The sequence below is a fragment of the Uloborus diversus genome, chromosome 1, assembly GCF_026930045.1.
Source record: "Uloborus diversus isolate 005 chromosome 1, Udiv.v.3.1, whole genome shotgun sequence".
Lineage (NCBI taxonomy): Eukaryota > Metazoa > Arthropoda > Arachnida > Araneae > Uloboridae > Uloborus > Uloborus diversus.
In genome coordinates this window covers 25484613-25504630 of record NC_072731.1, presented here as the reverse complement: position 1 = coordinate 25504630, position 20018 = coordinate 25484613, and the positions used below count along the sequence as shown (strand labels likewise).

Here is a 20018-nt window from a genome sequence, read left to right as displayed (position 1 = left end):
AATGTAAAATTTTAGTTTCGTGTTAGCGCGAAACCTCGTTAACAAGGGTTTCCGTAAACTATTCGACGGAAACTGTGCTGAAAAAAGCCTCGTTTTGTTAGAAAAGGACTACTTATAACAAAAACAATGAAGTTTTCGGGTGACAAAACATTGCTTTCTTTTTTTGCAAAGTTAAAAAAAAAACTGATGAACCCAAATCCGATGGAAAAATATCCCGAGTTCCTGTATCACACTCTGAGACTGCGACGTTCTCGTCCACCTTCGATTTTTCTACAACCGAAACAAATCAGTCAGTGAGTTTGATCAATGTCTGAATTACATTCATAAAATATTTCATTTTTAATTAGATTTTCGCCGTATTTTTAAGTGAAGTTTTAATAGTATATTTCTGCATACAAGATAGATGTGTCATAATCAGATATATGAACGAAATGAACCTTCTTTACGGAGATATCAGTACATAAAATATAAAAAAGAACAGAGACTGTCGTAAGAATCTGTATTATCTTAATTTTTATTTTAATATGATTAATGTGCAATATCTTTTTAGTTACATCAATTAGTTAATGTTTAATCACAATTTTTATGCTAAACAATCCTTCATTTCAGGGCCAGATCTATAACTTTCGGGTTCCACTACAAATATCAACCAGCCCTATACGTTTTTTCAACTCGTATCTGAGATGCCTATTTTATTCAAAGTCGCTATGTACATTTGAATAGGATTAAAACTTTTTTTCAGCACGAATTCAAAGTTCCCCGTTGGAACAAGAAATATCATACTTATCCCTTCACGGCTTTTACAGGGTGAATCTCAGAGGTCAAACCAAGTGATTTACTTTAATTATTAAATGAAAAAAATTGCCTTACGTGAGACTACATAATCAATGTTTGTCGTTTCCGAAAATTTAGGGCTGACAACACATTCTAAAACCTGAAAAATTATTTTAAAAAAAACCTGGTTATTTCAATAATTTTTGTATGCAGTTTTAAGTTTTTACGGAAGGGGGGGGGGGGAGTTTCATAGTTTTTGAAAATTTCAGAGTTTTTTCAAAAAAAAAAAAAAAATTACTTGAGTCCACTCTTACCCCTGGCCATGATCCCATGGACGCCCATCTACAAAATTTTAAGGGAGGGGGGCTCATATTCTTCCCCATGTTTTAGCAGTATATTTTCCATAGAAACCGATTTCAGTACAGATTAGAGTTATTAAAGTTTGACATTTTTAATAACTATTTCATTAATGGCTGGAGAAGATATGTTTTTTATGTTTTTACAAAGAAAAAAGTACTAAAAGCAAGGAAGTTCTAATTTCTAAGGGGGGGGGGGCTTGAGCCCCCACTTGCCCCCGTATATGGGAGCCCTTGCATGAGCCCCTCTAAAAGGAAATCCTGTATCCGCCCCTGATTACACTGACGTATAACTTTCTAATTTTTCCTGTGGCATTTCCACATAAGATTCTCTTACGGCTGTAGAACGCCTTGGACGAAACTTTTAACAATTCACCCTTTTACTCGATTTTTCGGAACAATCGAATGTAAAGTTTTCACTGCCTAATTAATTTTGGAACTAGACTTCTGTTAGGGGTGAGGGGATCCACGAAAAACAGCAAAACTCGGCAAGGACTCCATAGAACAAAAACGTTTGGGAACCTCTGCTATCTACTCACATTTTTTCTATTTGAACTACAGTTGAACACGGTTAATACAAAATGCTTAAATTTCAAGACTTTGTACGCATTAGATATTTTTCGTAACAACGTGGTACCGTGAATGAGTAAAATTCTGAAAGAACTGAAAAATGCATATCTGTACCTATAAAATAATTCCTAGTATTTATTGTTTTCTGACTGTATTTCATAAAATTGTAATAAAGTGGTTCTACCAGTTCACAATGAAAATTACAGTTTTATCTCTAAAAAAATATCCAAAGGCAAAAAGTAAAAACGTGAATGAGCGTTATTCTCTATGCAAAAAGAGTTGATACACACTTTTCTATCCCTATAAGAATTTCTACATCTGCATTAAATTCTGAAAAAAGTTTGGCATTGAATCACGAAAAGTTTTAGTGACAAGCTTAAGTTTTTGCTCGTCGTAGCCAAAACTTGCATTTAAATGCAAGTACAGTGAAATCTGTCTAAGTTGACCGTTTGTGGTGCACTACTTTAGTGGTCAACTTATAGAGGTTTTAATTATAAGATACGATCTAATTCTGTGCCTAAAAATAGCGGTCAACTTAGACAGGTGGTCAACTTACAAGGGTGGTCAACTTTACAGGTTTTACTGTATTTAGCGTAGAGTTTTTAATGTAATTAAAAAACAAACCAAGCTTTGTGAACAAAATGTTCGTCTCTTCCGTGATTTCGTATTAACCAAGGTCGTAGTGATGGAGTTCAACTATAGTAGTATTTCTTCAGTAATAATAAAGATGATGGTAAGATATTTTTGAAAAAAAAAAAAAAATCTTGTTTTGAAACATACTAAAAAATGATCCGAGAGCAAAAAATAGTGTTTATGTTAAAAGAGCTGTTGCATGTCCCTCATAAATTTGAATGATTCAATGAAAGTTGACTCGTGATGCGAAGTCTTTTGCACTTCTGAAGTGCAGCAGACTGAGGTTATATTATGCCTCAATATGTGGTCGCATGTTTGGCATTCTTAAAGCGTTGACAAGTATTAATGGTTTTTCATCGATGTAGCAATTCATATAAGTACCGTATAAAACGATATCATCAACAGCCACAATTAGCCCTTAACGATATCTCCCTGCTGCAAATAACTAAGTCCGGAGTTTAAAATCTATTTTAAATCATTTTTCTCTTCGGTGCTTAATAATATCTGGTAGAAAATAAAACAAGAAATAAATACTGAACAGCAAATTGCGACTCAATTCTAACAGCGTCGCGTTAAGGGGGAAAAAATGGCGCAGTCGTTTTCCATGTATTGCTGCGTACCAAAATCATCCATCTTTTCCTGGACATTTAATTGCTTATTAACAGCAAATATAAATTTTTAAAGCCAGAGATTCTGTGAAATAACGTTCTGCCAATGGGCCCAATCAAGTATAATTATCGATCAATAATATAGTTATTTTCTCGCAGATTCTCTTGCGATTACCAGAGAATCCATCACGATGGGCGCGGCACTGAGGCGAACTCACACGATGATCATTTAAACAGCTTCAAGCCACGATTGCCCCCCCCCCCATTTGGACGAATTTCGTTATTAATACCCATCTTAACTGTGCAGGGAAACTGGAATGCTGTTTGTGGTATTTTAAATTGAAGATTTTCTTTTTATTTTAGTCCAAATTTTGAAAATTGAGCTTGACCTTCAAGAAAATACGCAAGTTACAAGAGAAGGTTTGAAATCGTACGAATAAACGAAACATTTTGCATGGTTGAGGCATCAAAACTGTGTTATCTAGTAGAAAACTTCAGGGTTAAATATTGAAAAGTATAATAGATAATTACTTCAATGAATAAAAATATAATAGAAAATGTAACTTCTACGCAAAAATCAATTTTGTAGAAAACATTTTGCAATATGATTTTTACAAAATAAAAATCATTTCTTATAAAAGAGGCAATATTTGCACTTAAAAACCGTGCAATGGTTTTGAATGTAATCTTATTTACTTAGGAAAGACTCAACCACCCGAGTAAACTATTAAATGACCCCACTATTATATATTTCTATTAATACATTTCCCGCCCGCTATCCAGGGTCATCTCAAATATATTAAAATGGCATTTTCTTTTGTCATAATTAATGTTGTTTATTGATATTTCTCCGAGAAGAAATAATTAATTATTACTCTTAGAGAACTTTTGCTGTTTGCTGTAGTGAATGTGTTACACCAAAATTTTTGTTTTTGTTATTATTTGTTAGTACGATTAGAAAGAAATAACCTTTTTAAGCATGGAAAAATGAACTTGAATTACTATCTGTAGCAAAGAATTGCCATGTTTAGGTTAAGGTTGCAGACTACATTTCCCCACCATGCTTTGTCGAGTTTACATTCGTACTACACAAAATTAAAGAGCTCAAACTTACCAAAATTGTAGAATGTATTGACAACTAAAAGTACTTTAAGCTCAAAAAATTTCAGACCTTCAGGGTGATAAAATTTTCTGTGACCATAGCCTGAACATGATAATTCGTTACTAGAGACAGTATTTCGAGCTCTTTTATTATTATTATTATTATCAAAAGGAACATTATCAAAAAATTATTATTTTGATGGGAAAAAATCTGTTCTTTCTAATGATACTATTAAAAAAAGATGTAAGGTGACAAACTTTAGCTACAGCGCATTGAAATCAGACTATTTTTCATGTGAAGGATTTTCATGCTCAATTTGGATGACGGTTGTTTTTACAAAATCAAAATTTGCGCTCGGCAACTGTAACACACTAAAAACAAGGAAAGGAAAAGTATCCTTGGATGACTTTTCATCCAAAAGCTCACACTTCTTTGCATTGAAAAAGGAGTTCCTTGTAAATCCGAAACACATGTCTGCAGTAATTTGCAATTTGAGTGTATCAAAGCGTTTTTAATTGAGGCTATTTGGTAACGTAAACGAGTTGAATAAGCGACAAATAGCTTGGTCTTTTTTTTTTTTTTTTTTGAGAAGTGTGACACCAAGTATTAGTAGCTTTTTGGTTTACAAAGATCTTGGGTTAAATTTATTAAAAAACATGACAAATTCTTTTCGTTAATGCATTTTATGTATTTGAATATCGGGAAAATAAGCATGTTTAATTTTTATGACAAAGCTTTAGAAATTTTATTGTATTCTATCAATATAAGAGTATGATTTTTGAGATCATCTTCTATTACTAGTATCATTAGAATGAAGCATTGTTTTTATCTATGGAACTTAACCCCTTCTTTAACACTACTATTAAGTTTTGATTTTCGTGTTACTTTCGTGCAACGTAGCCCTCGAGTAAAACGAGTATCTACTGTACTTATAATTTAATGTAGAGGAATGTGGGGCAAAGTAAAATGGTGAAATATTTAGCCTGTTTTATCGTCATTTTATCCAATAATATATTAACGATGTAGTAACACAGAAGTTCTATTCCATTCAAGAAAAAATTGCCACTGAAAATCACAAAATATGATAATTCAAGTAATTTCCAAAATTGATACTCATACTACAATTTCTTCGTAAGTCAAAAATTATTTTTGTTGTTATTAAATGATAAGGTTTTTGTTATTAACATTTTAAATACTATCTAAAACCTACTAATATTCAGTGCAGTATTTATTTGTTAAATAATAAGCTTAGGGGAGACTGGGGATACTTGATTCTCACTGTAGTTTTCTATTTTTTCCTCTGGTGCAAATTGTAAGTTTTTTTTTTTTTTTTAATTACGTGAACAATCATAATTGCTTACTCTATCTGAGAGTATTTTTTTCAGTTGAAACTAAACAGATAATTTGGTAATTTTTTTTTCAATATTTTAAAAAGGGATCATGTATCCCCACATCAAGAGATAATTGATCACTTCAGTGGGATACTTGATCCCACTGAGAAAATACTTAGAAGTTTCATTAGATCAGCAACTTTCCTATGAATTTTAGTTTTCTACATAATGTTTCTAAAAATAAAAATATTTCTAATTTTCTTCTTAGATGATAATAATGTGAACACAGAAATAACATTCTTTTAAATTCAACTAGGAAATTTGTAGAAAAAGATAGACATCTTTAATGAACTTAGATGATTTTGATCAGTTACTTATTGTCCAATACAGTTGTGAACAATATATTTCATAAATAAAACTAATTATTCTTTTAAAAGTAGTGTAATGAAGCTAATATTAAAACAACTAGTAAAAAAAATACGATGATAACTACAAAAACAGACTTATTTGCGTCTTGTGTTGCCATAATAAAATCAGGAGTTTTCAAATGAATTATTTTTTTTTAAGAAGAAAATTTAATTATCTATATACTACGAAAAAGAAGAGAAGGCCCAGCCTTTTTTTTTCAAAACCTGAAAACTCAAATGCAAACATTACAGCTGTTGTAGTTCTTAAAGTTCTGCTCAACCTCTGGGCTTCTTAATACATTCATTCTCATCTGCTTCACTTTTGTCACTTTTTTTAGGAACAATAAATTAATTAAACATATTACTTTTTCGTTTTAAATACTCATTTCAAACTCTAGATATCCAACTTTTCATTCTATTTAATTTATGTAATGGGTTATTCTCTTTTTCGTTTTTTTTTTTTAATTCAAACAAGGATAATCAATTTTCAACTTGTTCAAGCTAATATGGCTGATCAGAACATAATTTATCTGTAGAATTAGTTTAAGTTTATATGTTTGAGGTGTTAAGTGTACATAAAAACCCTGAGCTTGGTTACAATTGTTTATATCTTTCACTTATTACTATTATAATAAATTTTTCTATGTTAACATGAGCTCTAGTGTTTAAAAATAAAGTGAACTAAGTAAACTACAGTTATATTGTTTTCGTTGCGTTTATATTGTTATAGAGATACTTGATTCCTGGGATCATGTATCTCTGAAACCAAAGGGATCAAGTATCCCTAATATGAGATTTTCACAAACATACTTGTTTTATTATTAACAATCAGTGGCAATTTACTAAAAACATGTCTTAATTTATTAACGGCTGTATATACTTTAAAATTACACTTCGCAATTTTTTTTAAAAGTTGTATATAACAGATGTTGTAAACTTCAGAATGCTTTTCTTAAAAAAAGATTCCCTTGACACATTCAGACAATCATTTCTTGAGCTAAAGCAAATCGGTTGAAAAAGACAAAGTGTTGCTAGTTTTTATGTACAAGTATAACTTTAACATAGTCGTCAGATTTCAAAACTCTACCTAACGATTTTGGTACATTTTTGGCTGAGGGCATGTATCCCCAGGGATCAAGTATCCCTAATCTCCCCTATTTGTATTTTAAATGCTTGTGCAGTTAGTCAAATAAATGCGGAGCAAAGAGAAATAAGGTAATTTCATTTAATTATTCAATTCTTTTGTGAAATCACTTACGTATTCATTTACTAATTATTTAATTTACACTCCTTCATTTTATAATTCACTGATTTGTTCACTCATTCATTCACTAATTTATTTATTTATTTATTCGTTTAATGTTCATTTCCTTTTCATTTGTTCATTCATTTTTTTATATGCTCATTTATTTATTTTTAAAAATATTTTTAATAATCAAGTAAAATTTTTTCATTTGGAAAATATTTTATTTTTCACTTTGCTCCATGAAAAAAAGAAGTCAAAAATATCCATTTTTTTTTGGAAAACAAATTTATTATCACAAATAAAGTAATAATGTTTCAATGTTTCAAGTTTTACTATAAAATCTATTTGTATCTCTTTATGCACTATAATTTGCAGAACAAATTACCAACTTGTTCATCTTGAAAAAAGTAAGTTACCTTAACTATTTCACTTTGCCTAACATTCGTCTACTTGTTGCCTTTCTTATTTTGAACAACTGAACGTGCTTTTACCTGTAGGATTTGCTTGAAAGAAAACAAAACCTACAAGGAAAAAAAAAAAAAAAAACAGCAATTAAATAAAACCAGCTGAACTCAAAATTCTTGGGACTTGAATCCATGCTTCACTCATACTATGAAACCATCACAAAGTGCCCAAATGAACTTTATTTTTGTTAAGCTTTCACGTTCTGTGAAATAATTATTGTTTATAGTTAAATACTCAACGAAAATAACAAAATTGTTTTATTATTGGAAGTAACTCCTGCTCATATGGCTTTGTTTCCTACTTTTCTTCAGGGCCTGATTACTGAAAAGGCTAAGCCATGGTCTAGGACCCCCGCTCTTTAGGGGCCCCCAAACGGATAAATTGTTTTCACGTAGTGGCTAAAGTTGTAAAGTTTAACTACTTAGGGGGCCCCAGAAAGAGTTTGGTCTGGGGCCCCTTAACAAATTAATCGGGCCCTGCTTTTCTTTTTCTCTTTTTTTAGTCTTCTTTCTTTGGCTTTATTTTCAGGGTTGCTCACCAAAGGGTTGGGGGTCATGTCATAAGACTGTACCATTAGTATTATTAGGGGGGTTCTGACGATGAGAGACTTTTCTCTTCGTTGGTGGGAGGCTTTCTCTCTTGGGAAGGGATGGGCACTTCAGTTATTTGTATTTCTAATCAAACACACATTTACTAATTTTCCAATTAGCATTTTTAAGGATGTCACATCCTTTCATTTCTTTCTATTTCTCTTAAATTATTTCTCTTCCCTTCTCCTAATATCGATACTACCACTCGAAAATGCTTTGAAATTATCCCTTGTCAAACAATGCTTCACTCTCTTTAGGAGATGCATATTAGTCCAACAAAATAGCATAAAAACGAAACACTTATCGAAGACAGAAACAGAACTGTCACATTACAGCCTTCTCGCTATTGATAAACTATGAAAAAGGGGGGAGGGGGATCTCGTTCTCGCCAGTTTTGTTCTTTCCTTCAATAATTATCGCCACGAGAGAAAAAAATGATTACATTCATTATGCCAAAGGCTGACTAATGCCGCGTAAAGACTTCAATGCCGCATTAATTACAGCAATAGAAATAAAGATTATCGGATTAGAAGAGACAGAAAAGTCTCCTTTTTTCATTTATTTACATTTCCACGTCGGGCAGAATTAGAAATAAGGAAGTTTAAGGCTTCGTGTTGATAGAAATATGGGGATTAACGTCAGGATAGTATTTAACTCCTATTTTATTATTATCTTTAAGGGTGTTTAGAAAACTGTTTGTTCTCTTTCTTTTTTTTTAATTTAGGAGGGAATATATTTGGAAAATGAGATTTTTTTGACTCCAAATAAATAAGTAAATAAATAAAAGGAAGAATATTACAGACGGCGATTTAAAAAAAAAAAAGGATATTCTACATTTAATATGTTGCAAAATTGGTTTTTTGGAAATCTTAAATCATTTAAGTATTTAACCCCTCAATGCATACAAAAAAAAAATTAAAAAAAAAAGAATTGAAACGTAATAAGAGCGTAAAAGAGAGAGAAAGGGCACGCACACCAAATAAAATATAACGCAGTTAAATGTCAATTTTAATTGCTATTGTTTTTATTTTGTTTCATTTTTTAAGTGAACCAAAACCATGTTGGTTTTTCAATAAACGGATTCTGTAATACATTTTTGACTTGAAAACTTTTATAAGGAAACATTTTTCCCCCGGGATAAAAAAAGGAGGCTTGATTCTCTTTCCAAAGTTTAGTTTTTCTTAAAAACTTAATTTAACAAAAAGTTACATCCAGAACTAAACGAGCCTACTCTCCAGTATATCAAAAATGGACTTTGTAGTATCTAATCAGTATTCTCTTACTTAGCTAAGACAGCAAGTTTTCTCGACATACCGTTTCAACATTTTAAGCTGTTTTCTAGAAACAAAATGTGTCTCGCATATCCAATGAAACAGATGCATAAAAAATAAATGAACGAATAAAGTAGCAACATCTTTTAAACAGTGCAACTAAAAGGGGGGAGTTTCCTATAATATATATATATATATATATATAATATATATATATATATATATATATATATATATATATATATATATATATATATATATATATATATACCTCTTAAATCGCTCAAAAGAAGGCAAAAAAATATTTAAAAATAAAAGGTTCATCAAAATGCATATATTTTATTTAAAAAAAAATTGTTTATTAAGCTCTTTCATTTGGGTAAAAATATAGGACATTGAATTTTATTTTCCCCCCATTTGCCAAAAATTAATAACATAGTTTACAAAATGAATAAAAAATAATAAAATGTCCTGTTAAATAAAAAATTTTCATCATCAAAAAAAAAAAAAAAAATGTCAGCACAGCTCTTTCTGTTAAATCATAAATTCCTCGAGATTTCCTTTTACTTCCCCTTGTCAAAAAAAAAAAAAAAAAAAAAAAAAAAAAAAGAGAGAGAGAGAGGGAGAGAAAGTTTAAACCTATAAATAGATTTGGAACAACGGAGTCGAAGTCGGGAGTAGATCATTTTCACTCCGACTCCGCAGTTCCACGGCCCTCGTAAAGACATTTGCACTTTGAATTCAATTCATTTTGATTCAGTTATATTTATCTCTGACTTGCGCCAATGTTAAGTCTACGAGATGTGGTATAATCGATTTTTATTGATAACTTATTTTCTATTTTATGAAACCAAATTTTGAGAATGTATTTTGCACGTGCACAATTTTGTGCCTCAGAGCGAGAGGAACGTAAGTCATATTATGATAACTTTACAGGGTAGAGGAAAAACTTTTTTCTGGCCCATGCAAAGGGTGGGACAAGCGCTCTTTTAACCCTGGTAAAAAATTAAAAAAGATTCTTTTTTAAGAATTACGTTCACATGGCTCGATGCAGTATCGACTTCTGCACACAATGCACTAAAGAACAAGAAATCGCTATTTTTGGACATAAGTCACTCTGGCTCTGAGGTTCAAAATTTTTCAAAAATTTTCGCGATAAAAGGTTTTGAATTGCCCATATTATATCCTTAAAACAGCTAATTAAAAAGAAATCTTTTGTATTAATGTTCTTCATCAAGGGATTTTTATAACCAAGTTTGTTTTAGAAGTAAATCCGGTATAAAGTTCAGGATCTATATTGACTTTAATTTTATCCGTAAGCGATAATGTTAAAGGTTTTTGAACTGTTCAAAACCTATGCAATATTGAGTAAAACGACAACAACGTGCATAAAGTACAAATAAAGTAATAAAATAGAGTTAAAAACTCAGCAAACAGCTGTTATGGTGCTGTCAAATGCAAGCCCCTTCATCAGTGCATAAAAGAAGAACGAAAAGTCCACACAATGTAGACCGAACGACAAATGAACAAAAATGGAAGGAAGCAAAGTAAAATAGACATGGAAACCGGAAACGCATGCGTCACAGAACAGCAACGACACCTATACTGCCGTGCTAAGCACAGATGTGGTATCTGCACATTTTATCAAAATTGAGTTATTGTCACCAGGTGGTCGTTAGTAATTTAATTTACCTAAATGTCAAGTTTTTTGGCGATTTGTGAACGCGAAATATTAAAAAAAGCTTTAAGAAAAAAGATGTAACTGCACAGTTTGCGGAGTTTGCTAAGACATTTTGAACGTAAGTGACAAATACTAAGCCTTTAAAGTGGTATCTGCGCAGTTACCACTTTTTTCCTTAGTAATTTGTAGATACGACTTTTATACCTTAGTAAAGCGGCATATTTAATAATGTAGCAGTTTATTGTAACACAGAATATTAAAATTGGTTTACCATTGAATAGTCGATACAGGTCGAAAATAAAAACCAATACAACTTTGCATAATTGTTAAAGTTAATATTCAGCTTTATCTATTTAAATGTTTATTTAAAATGCAAATGCAAAGTCTAAAAATGAAATGCATGTAAAGTATTCATATCTAATTCTTTTATGCAAAAAAAAAAAAAAAAAAAAAAAAAACGCATTTCATTTTACGGCCAGTAATATTTTTTTTAAGTATCGTCTGCTGTCAAAATTATCTTCATGCTCAGTAAAAATAAATCTAGAAAATAAAATATTATAAAAAACACATTCTTTGAATGTAAAAAACAAAAAAAATGTGATGAAATTTTAACTGTCCGGAGTTTTGAAAATGGTATCTTTCAGAAGTTAGATTCTGTTAGATTTGTATTAACAAAATAAAGCGAAACAGCTTAATCCAAAGAAAGCACATGTTTACTGTATTATTTAATGATACATTGAGCACGCTTTACTAAGCTGTTTTTGTCGTATCTGTGCAGATACCTCTAAAAATGCCTAGTAATTGTCACTTACGGTGAAAGTTGCTTAGTATATGAAAAGCTTTTGAAAAAAAAATTTGTCGTAGCTATATTTTATTAATTTTAAATTAAGATTTTTACAAAAAATATTCTCTTACGGTTTTTAGATAAGTTATTTACGAAACAACTACCGCAAGTTGAGCATTTAATTTAGTCATAAATCAAAGAAACAAACTGTAAAACTTTAATCATCAATTTCTCATTTTGAGCTCTGCTGCACATACCACATCTGTGCTTAGCACGGCAGTATAGTGCGGAAAAACGTCACAAACAGAAAAAAAGTTTTTAAAGATAAGATTTTCAAACACCAGGGAAAGGAGAGTACCTGGCAAATCATTAACTATTGAAACAGAATTTTTCCAAATGTAATAGGATTCCCAAAAATCTACCAACCAAAGGGTTTACGGAAAACAGTAGTGATGGTGTTGTCTCTCTTCCCCCACATAAATTATCAGTTCATTCCCCTCAACAAAAATTAGCGGCATTCAGAACTTTTGTTTTCCGGGCTTTAAGGATTTGTTCTAATTCCAATTTACTCGCTGCAGAATTGAATTATTTAAAAAGGGTTGCATTGGATCGAGGGTTTACAATTGACATCATTGACACCATACACAGGAAACTTATCAATTCAACTAATAAAAATCAAGCACTGGCTAAGATGAATTATTCTAATTTGGTTGTTTTACCCTTTTTTCCAAGAATCAATCTTCAAATCGCAAGAATTTTTAAAAAGTTTAATTTTTCGGTTGCATTTTTCCCTATCAACAAACTTAAATTTTCGCAACTAAAACACCCGGTTCCGGAACTTGACCGATGGGGCATTTATAGTATTTATTGTCAGTGCCAAATGACATACATAGGACAGACCCGACCTTGTCTTAAATTCCGTATTAAGGCACATGAAAATTATGTCAAGAAGCAAGATTCAAAACGTTCCTCGATTGCAAAACACTGTTGGTCTTTCAATCATATTTTCGATTTTTCTTCTGCCAAGGTTATTCATGGGTGTTCTTCGATTTATGATTTAGATATTTGGAAATCCTATTACATTTGGAAAATTCTGCTTCAATAGTTAATGATTTGTCGAGTACTCCCCCTTTCCCTGGTGTTTAGAAACCTTATCTTTAAAAACTTTTTTCTGTTTGTGACGTTTTTCCACACTATAGGTGTCGTTGCTGTTCTGTGACGCATGTGTTTCCGTTTTCCATGTCTGTTTACTTTGCTTCCTTTCATTTTTGTTCATTAGTCGTTCGGTCTACATTGTGTGGACTTTTCGTTCTTTTTTTATGCACTGATGAAGGGGCTTGCATTTGACAGCCCCGAAACAGCTGTTTGCTGAGTTGTTAATTCTATTTTATTACTTTATTTGTACTTTATGCATATTGTTGTCGTTTTACTCATTCCATAGTATAAAGTTTTCGACTGCTTTTTTACAATTTATGCAATATTGTTCAAATTAAAAAGATCCTTTCTATATTGTTTTTCATCAAAAGCTTTTTTCAACAAAGTTAGTTTGAAACAGTTCTGCCTTTCAATGCGAAATTTATATTTTCCATAAATTTCTCCGAAGGCGTCAATGTTCATATTTAACCGCATTCAAAGGAGGTTATGTATTCGTCTGCGGCTTCTTATGTATGTTGTCTGATTTCTCCAAGACGCCTGGACCGATTTTAAAAATTCTTTTTTTGTTTGAAACGGTATACTTTCCAGATGGTCCCATGGTAATTTTGTCTGGATCTGATGAGGGGTCCCAGAGAAATCCAAGAAACTAAATTTTATACGTTGTGGCTATGTAATTCAACTTGCGTCAGCCGAGCGATACGTCACAGGTCATGTGGTTTTGCCGTGAACGGTGTATTTTCTCGACGGAGAGGTCTTTCTTGAACATTATTTAATTCTCACGCCATCGGGAAGTTTGATTTTCACGGTGTCGTCTGTAAATTTTAACTATATTCTTACTAATGTATCTATTACTCATGTACCAAATCAGTAAATTAAATGTGTTTTGCTACGAAAATAATTGAATTAAGTAACTAAATACAATACTACGTACTTATCTTATATTTACACCACCAAAAAGAAAAAATAAATCATTTTCAAATAAAAAAAGAACCGACTTTAAAAATCAAAGAGGAACTAAAAAGTAAAAAATAATTGGTCATACTTACATACGATTTCCTATCCAACGCTAAAATCGAATTTAATTTACAATTCCAGTACAAAAATCAACTATACTAAACACCCAATCATAAAATAAACACTGTTTTCAACTACTATACGATGAATTATTTTAATACCTAAGTAATTACTCACGATCTCTTAATTTTTAAACACCTTTTGAAGTCGGGGCCTCCTATAAACTAATACCCAACGTAACTGACAACCCACCGAATCTTGAGTTGAACACTAACTAACGCCGAATTAGTCTTTAAAACTAAACCTACTCAGTTACTTTAGGTAGTAGTTTATAGGAGGGTCCGACTTCAAAAGGTTATTAAAAAATAAGAGATCGTACTCGTACATAATTTTTTAGGTAGTAAAATAATTCATCGTAATAGGAATTAAAATCAGTATTTATTTTATAATTGGGGGTTTAGTTTAGTTGTTTTTTGTACTTGAGTTCTAAAATAAATTTGATTTATAACTTTGAGTAGGAAATTGTATGTAAGTATGACAAATTATTTTTTACTTTTTAGTTCCTCTTTGATTTTTGAAATCGGTTTTTTTTTTTTTTAAATAATTTATTTTGCACTGTTAAAAATTGAACAAACACGTGTTCAAATCAAAAAGATCTTTTCTAACTCATGTTCTTCATCAAAATCTTTTTCCCACATATTTTGTTTGACCCAAATTCGCCTTTAAGTCCAGGATTTATATTTGCTTTACATTTCTCCGCTGGCACTAATATACTTTCTTATATTAGTGCCAGTAAATAACTTATATACTGTTCAAAATTAAGCGAAAAAATGTTCAATTCAAAAAGTGAAACATGACCATGAGGTGTCTTCGGCAGGATATTCTTTCGAATAAAAAAGTTTGTTTAAATTGGACTATTCAATAAAAAGTTTTTTTGGGGGGGGGGGGGGGGCGGCAGCAGACAGACGGTCCGACACTCGTTTTTTCCATCTCAAAACATTACTTTTTTCGATATTTGTTTCACTATTTTATTTATTTTATGTATTTAATTATTTATTTTTTTTTACTTTCCCATAATTTTACAATGCATTAAGCCAACTTTCGTTTCCTGAAAAATTTTTTTTGTTAAATTTTTGACTTTAACTGGAAAGTAATCTAAAAACGATACAGCATTTTGATGGGAAAAGGACTTTTCTTAATTATGCGTGAATTCGTTTAGCTCCATTGATTCAAACAGAAGTTATAAGCTCAACAACAAAAAAAGAAAAAAGGGAATCAAATAATCCCAGTCTCTCCTATATTTTGTTTATTATTTAGGTTTTTCTGTACATATTGGGAACGAACTTAGATACGATAATTATGAACGATTTGCTCTTGAATTATATCTAACCGAAGAATTTCTTATATCATAGGCATTTAAACGAATTTACGTCGAATATGCTTTTCATTTTGTCAGTACACATTTTAAATATTATTTTATATTAAATTCTTAGATAAGGTAGTTACACCGTATGACCAAAAGTATTGGGAGACTTTCAAAAGTTAACATTTTTTAGAATTTCTCTAGAAATAAGAGACCAATTTCTTTTTAACTTTTGTCACATAAAAGGTATGCTTCAGCTGTCATCTCTACTAATAATAAAGCTGGAAAGTCTGTCTTTATTTCTGTCTGGATCTCTGTGACGTGCATAGCGCCTAGACCGTTCGACCGATTTTCATGAAATTTGGTACAAAGTTAGTTTGTAGCATGGGGGTGTGCACCTAGAAGCGATTTTTTGAAAATTCGATTTTGTTCTTTTCTTCAATTTTAAGAAAATTTTTCCGAGCAAATTATTACAACTGGGAATAGTAAATTACGAAACCATCATAACGTGCAACCGTAACATGGGCGAGCCATTTAACATAGCCAATTGGCGAGAAATTCATCATCCATTATTTGTTAATATACAGGCGAACCAAATGACCTTTTAATTTTCTACTACGGGCAAAGCCGTGCGGGTGCCACTAGTTTTATAATAAAAGGTCTATCTCCCATACGTTTAGGGAATCAGAAACAAATTGAGAAAAACAAAAATGTTTTTTTGATCATCATTCATCGTAAATAGCTGAGAATAAACAGTAAATTTCAGAAATTAGTTAGCTTATGGTGTTCAACTATTTTACATACCTTCGAGAAAGTATCAGATAATCACTAAGATATAAGCATTTCTTTCAAAACTACGAATTTTATTTGAAGGTTTTTGGCTCATAACACGCACAGTTTTCTATCAAAGCTTACCAAACTTTCAGAAAACTTGACAGTATACAAAAGAAGTATAATTTTGAAGTTAAAATGTCGAAATTTGATAGAATATGGACATTTAAAGCAAATAATTTTTCACTGCGCATGCGCGAAAGATTGTAACTGTTTTATAACTTTCATAGTCCAAAACCCAATTAGATTCCTCAATTCATGATAAAATTCCAGTTGAATACCTTAATTCAGAAAGTTATTAGCGATCTAATGAACCAAATCTGAATAACTCTTGGATAGGCGACGAATCGTGAGGGATCGTTCGAAAATAATATTTTTATCATGAATCACACTGAAAGACTGCAAGCAAATGTTGCAATTTTGTGAAGGATCCCTCAAGATTCGTCGCCTATCCAAGAATTATTGAAATTCTGCTCATTAGATTGCTGATAACTTTCTGATTTTTTAAGATGGAGTTTTTTCGTGAGCTTAGGGATTTAGTTGGGTTCGATTATGAAAGTTATAAATTGCTATCTTTCGTGCACAAGCCGTGAAAAATTTGTTGCTTTTTACGTCCGTACTTTATCAAATTTTCAACATTTTAATTTCAAATTTTAGCCTCATACTTTTCTTACATGCTGTCATGTTATCTGAAAGCTTGGTTAGCTTTGATGGAAAACTATGAGTGTTATGAGTCTAAAACCTTGAAATAATACTTTCTCGAAAGTAAATAAAATAATTGTACATTGTCAGCTAACTAATTTCTGAAATTCACAGCTTATTCTCAGCTATTTACGATGAATGATGATTAAAAAACATTTTTGTTTTCTTCAATTTGTTTCTGATCCCCTAAACGCAAAGGTGTTATAACTCTTACTGGAAAATGACAGCTAAATCATACATTTTATGTGACAAAAGTTACAAAGCATTTGGTCTGTTATTTCTGGAAAAATCCTTCAAAATGTGAATTTTTGAAAGTGCGCCAATATTTTTGGCCAGATGAGTATGCTTTAACGAAAAGAGAGAGATTTTACATCTAATAAAGAAATCATGTTATTTAATACCACCACTAGCACTAATAAATTACTTGCAATGCGTAACGTTTTGTTACGCACTGGGACAACGTAATAACAATGCAAGAGATAATACATTACAAATTACATCATATTCAAAAACAAAACACACACAATGATTTAGATAAAAACATTATAGCCCGTTTGAGAAATGTGCCAGTTTTAGTTTCAGTAAAAGCGCATTATCATACTGGGCTTGTATGTCGACTTTTGTTAACTATGTTCGCGTGTTTTTTTGCAATCTCTATGTTACGTGGATTTTCAATTTTTTAATTTAGCAATTTAACATGAAAACTTAAATTTTTTGAGCAATTAAAACGAAAATTCATAATAAATAGCTTAAAATTTTACGTAATGATGATTTTTCTTTTTTTTTCAAATTCGAACTTTTTCATGTTTTTTCATTTTCTGCGAAAATTTTCCATAGTATTGTGCATATTTTTTATACCACTAGAAAATAGAGATTCCAACGAAAAAAACACGCACCGATTTTTTAAAAAAAATCAGATATTTTGACGTTAGATTTTTTGATTGAAAATTTCGATGCTTTTTTTTATTAAATCAAAAATGGAAGAAAAAATTAATATTTTAAGTAAAAAAAAACTGCAGTGTATTTGAGACATAAAAAGGTAACTTTTCAGTAAGTTTCGTGGAAATTTTTTTTTTTTTTTTATGGGAATAAACATAAAAAACCAAAAAGTTAGGTTTTTTTTATAAATTTTTCGCATAAATTTTGAGGTTATGTAAAAAAAAGTGCAAATACAAAAGTTGTAGTTCTTTGTATGACCAACAACTTTGTCCTTTACTTTTTTTCGATAAAACTCGTTGTTTTGCCGGAAATCGTGATAAACCGTCCCCCCTTCAACTCCCTCCCCCCATTCCCGAATTCAGATCGCCCGTAAATTATTTTTCCTATTAATTTTATTATATTTTCTTACTTTTCCGATGGGTTTCATCCTGTTCCTTTTTTTTCCAACTTTTTACTAATTTCATAGGTATCGGCAGTGACCTATGAAGAGGCATTAGGTATTAAAAAAATAAATCAAAATTGCTATACTGTCTTCAGAGTTTCTAAACGTCAGCCAAAATTCGCAGAGTGCGAAAATATTTGGGGGATGGGAGGTCACAATGACCTCCTCTGACCTCATCGCAGCACTTCTGAGTAAACTATTCATGTGATGAATTATTTTTGCAGAATACTTAAGAAGCTACTTAGATTTCTTAAATCATTTTATTTTATTTACTTTTTTTTAAATTTAGTGTTTTTTTTTTCTTTTTAATTCTTTAGGGTTAAATCTTAACTACTTCCCAAAGACAAAAAAATAGATTTCGTCCTCAACAGCAAAAAGGAAAAATAAAAATAAAATAAAAAAAGTAAAAATAATTTGAATTTGACCTTTTGAATTCAAATTATGTTTTTCGCAACCACGAGTGTGTGTGTGTATGTAGGCGTGTGTGTGGGGGTATGTGTGCTTGTGTGTAGGGGTTATGTGTATGTGTGTGTAGGCATGTGTGTTTGTGTCTGTGTTCAGGTATGAGTGTGTGGGTAGTTGTGTGTATGAGTGTTTGTGTGTGGGGGGGATGTGTACGTGTGTAGGCATATGTGTTTGGGTCTGTGTGCAGGCATGAGTGTGATGGTAGTTGTGTGTATGTGTAGGCGTCTGTATGTATGCGTGTGTATGTGTTTGTGTGCGTGTGTATGTATGCGCGTGTGTGTAGGACATGGATGCAACCTGGAGACGGCTTTCGCTATAGGAGCAGCATCGTGAGGAGCCGGTCGACGGTGATGGTGCGGAGGGTAGCGGTGGGAAAATAAAATGATAACACGCCAAAAACAGTCAAATGAAAGCAATAAGCAATCGTGATTGCTCAATAAAAAAAGAAAGAAAGCGATAATTGTATACCTTTGGAGGTTTTTTTTTCTTTTTTAATTTTGCGTATATTTAGCAATCGCTCTCATCAAATTTTGATAACAGAGTCTGCACCATGACCCCCCCCCACACACACACACAAACACCAATTCCTCCCATCCCCTCATAGCACCCTGTTTATCTAATAAAAAATGTGAAGGAAAGGAGATTTCTCACATTTTAGCACCCCATCATCCCTCAATTTCATATCTCCGGAGCCACAAGAGCACAACTTGCTTCATAACCAAAAGATGGCGCCACACGTCTATTTTCGGATCCCAGTTTCGGTCATTTTTCATTGCCATGACGCTCCACTTGTTGCGTTTTTTGGCCCTCCAACCCGCCAATCGCTTGCCGGCAAGACCGTAACTCCGTGATTTCCTACGGCGCCTGCGCGAACGGAGCAACTAACCTTTCCCTCGAACTTTTTCCGCTGTTTCAGTTCCATTGCCTCCGCAGGACGTCCGAATGAGCGTTGCGTGTTCTTGAAGTTTAGCGCTACAAGTTCACTTGTTTGCCGGAGTGTTTTTCCTGAAGCTCGTGACCGGTCGGTCTTCCGAAATGTTTGTCAAAAATTCCGTGACTTTTCAAAAACTTTTTAGAATTTAGAAAAGTGTGTTAAAACTAATTACTATTCATTAATTTTCAAGATTTTGGACAAATTCAAAGTGGAAAATTACTTTTTCGAAGCAGATTAATAAATATGTGAAGAAAAAAAAACAGCACATATTGCACAAATTTGTTTTTCGAAAAATAGGATTATTTTTACGGAAAATAGCTCATTGCTGATCATTTAGCTACCTCATTCGTTGACG

General features: G+C 31.7%; 1 protein-coding gene across 1 annotated transcript in view; it reads right to left on the bottom strand.

Moving 5' to 3' along the window:
• Positions 1-20018, bottom strand: part of LOC129228457 (putative phosphoenolpyruvate synthase) — a 333414-nt gene that overhangs the window by 161144 nt on the left and 152252 nt on the right. The window lies entirely within an intron of this gene.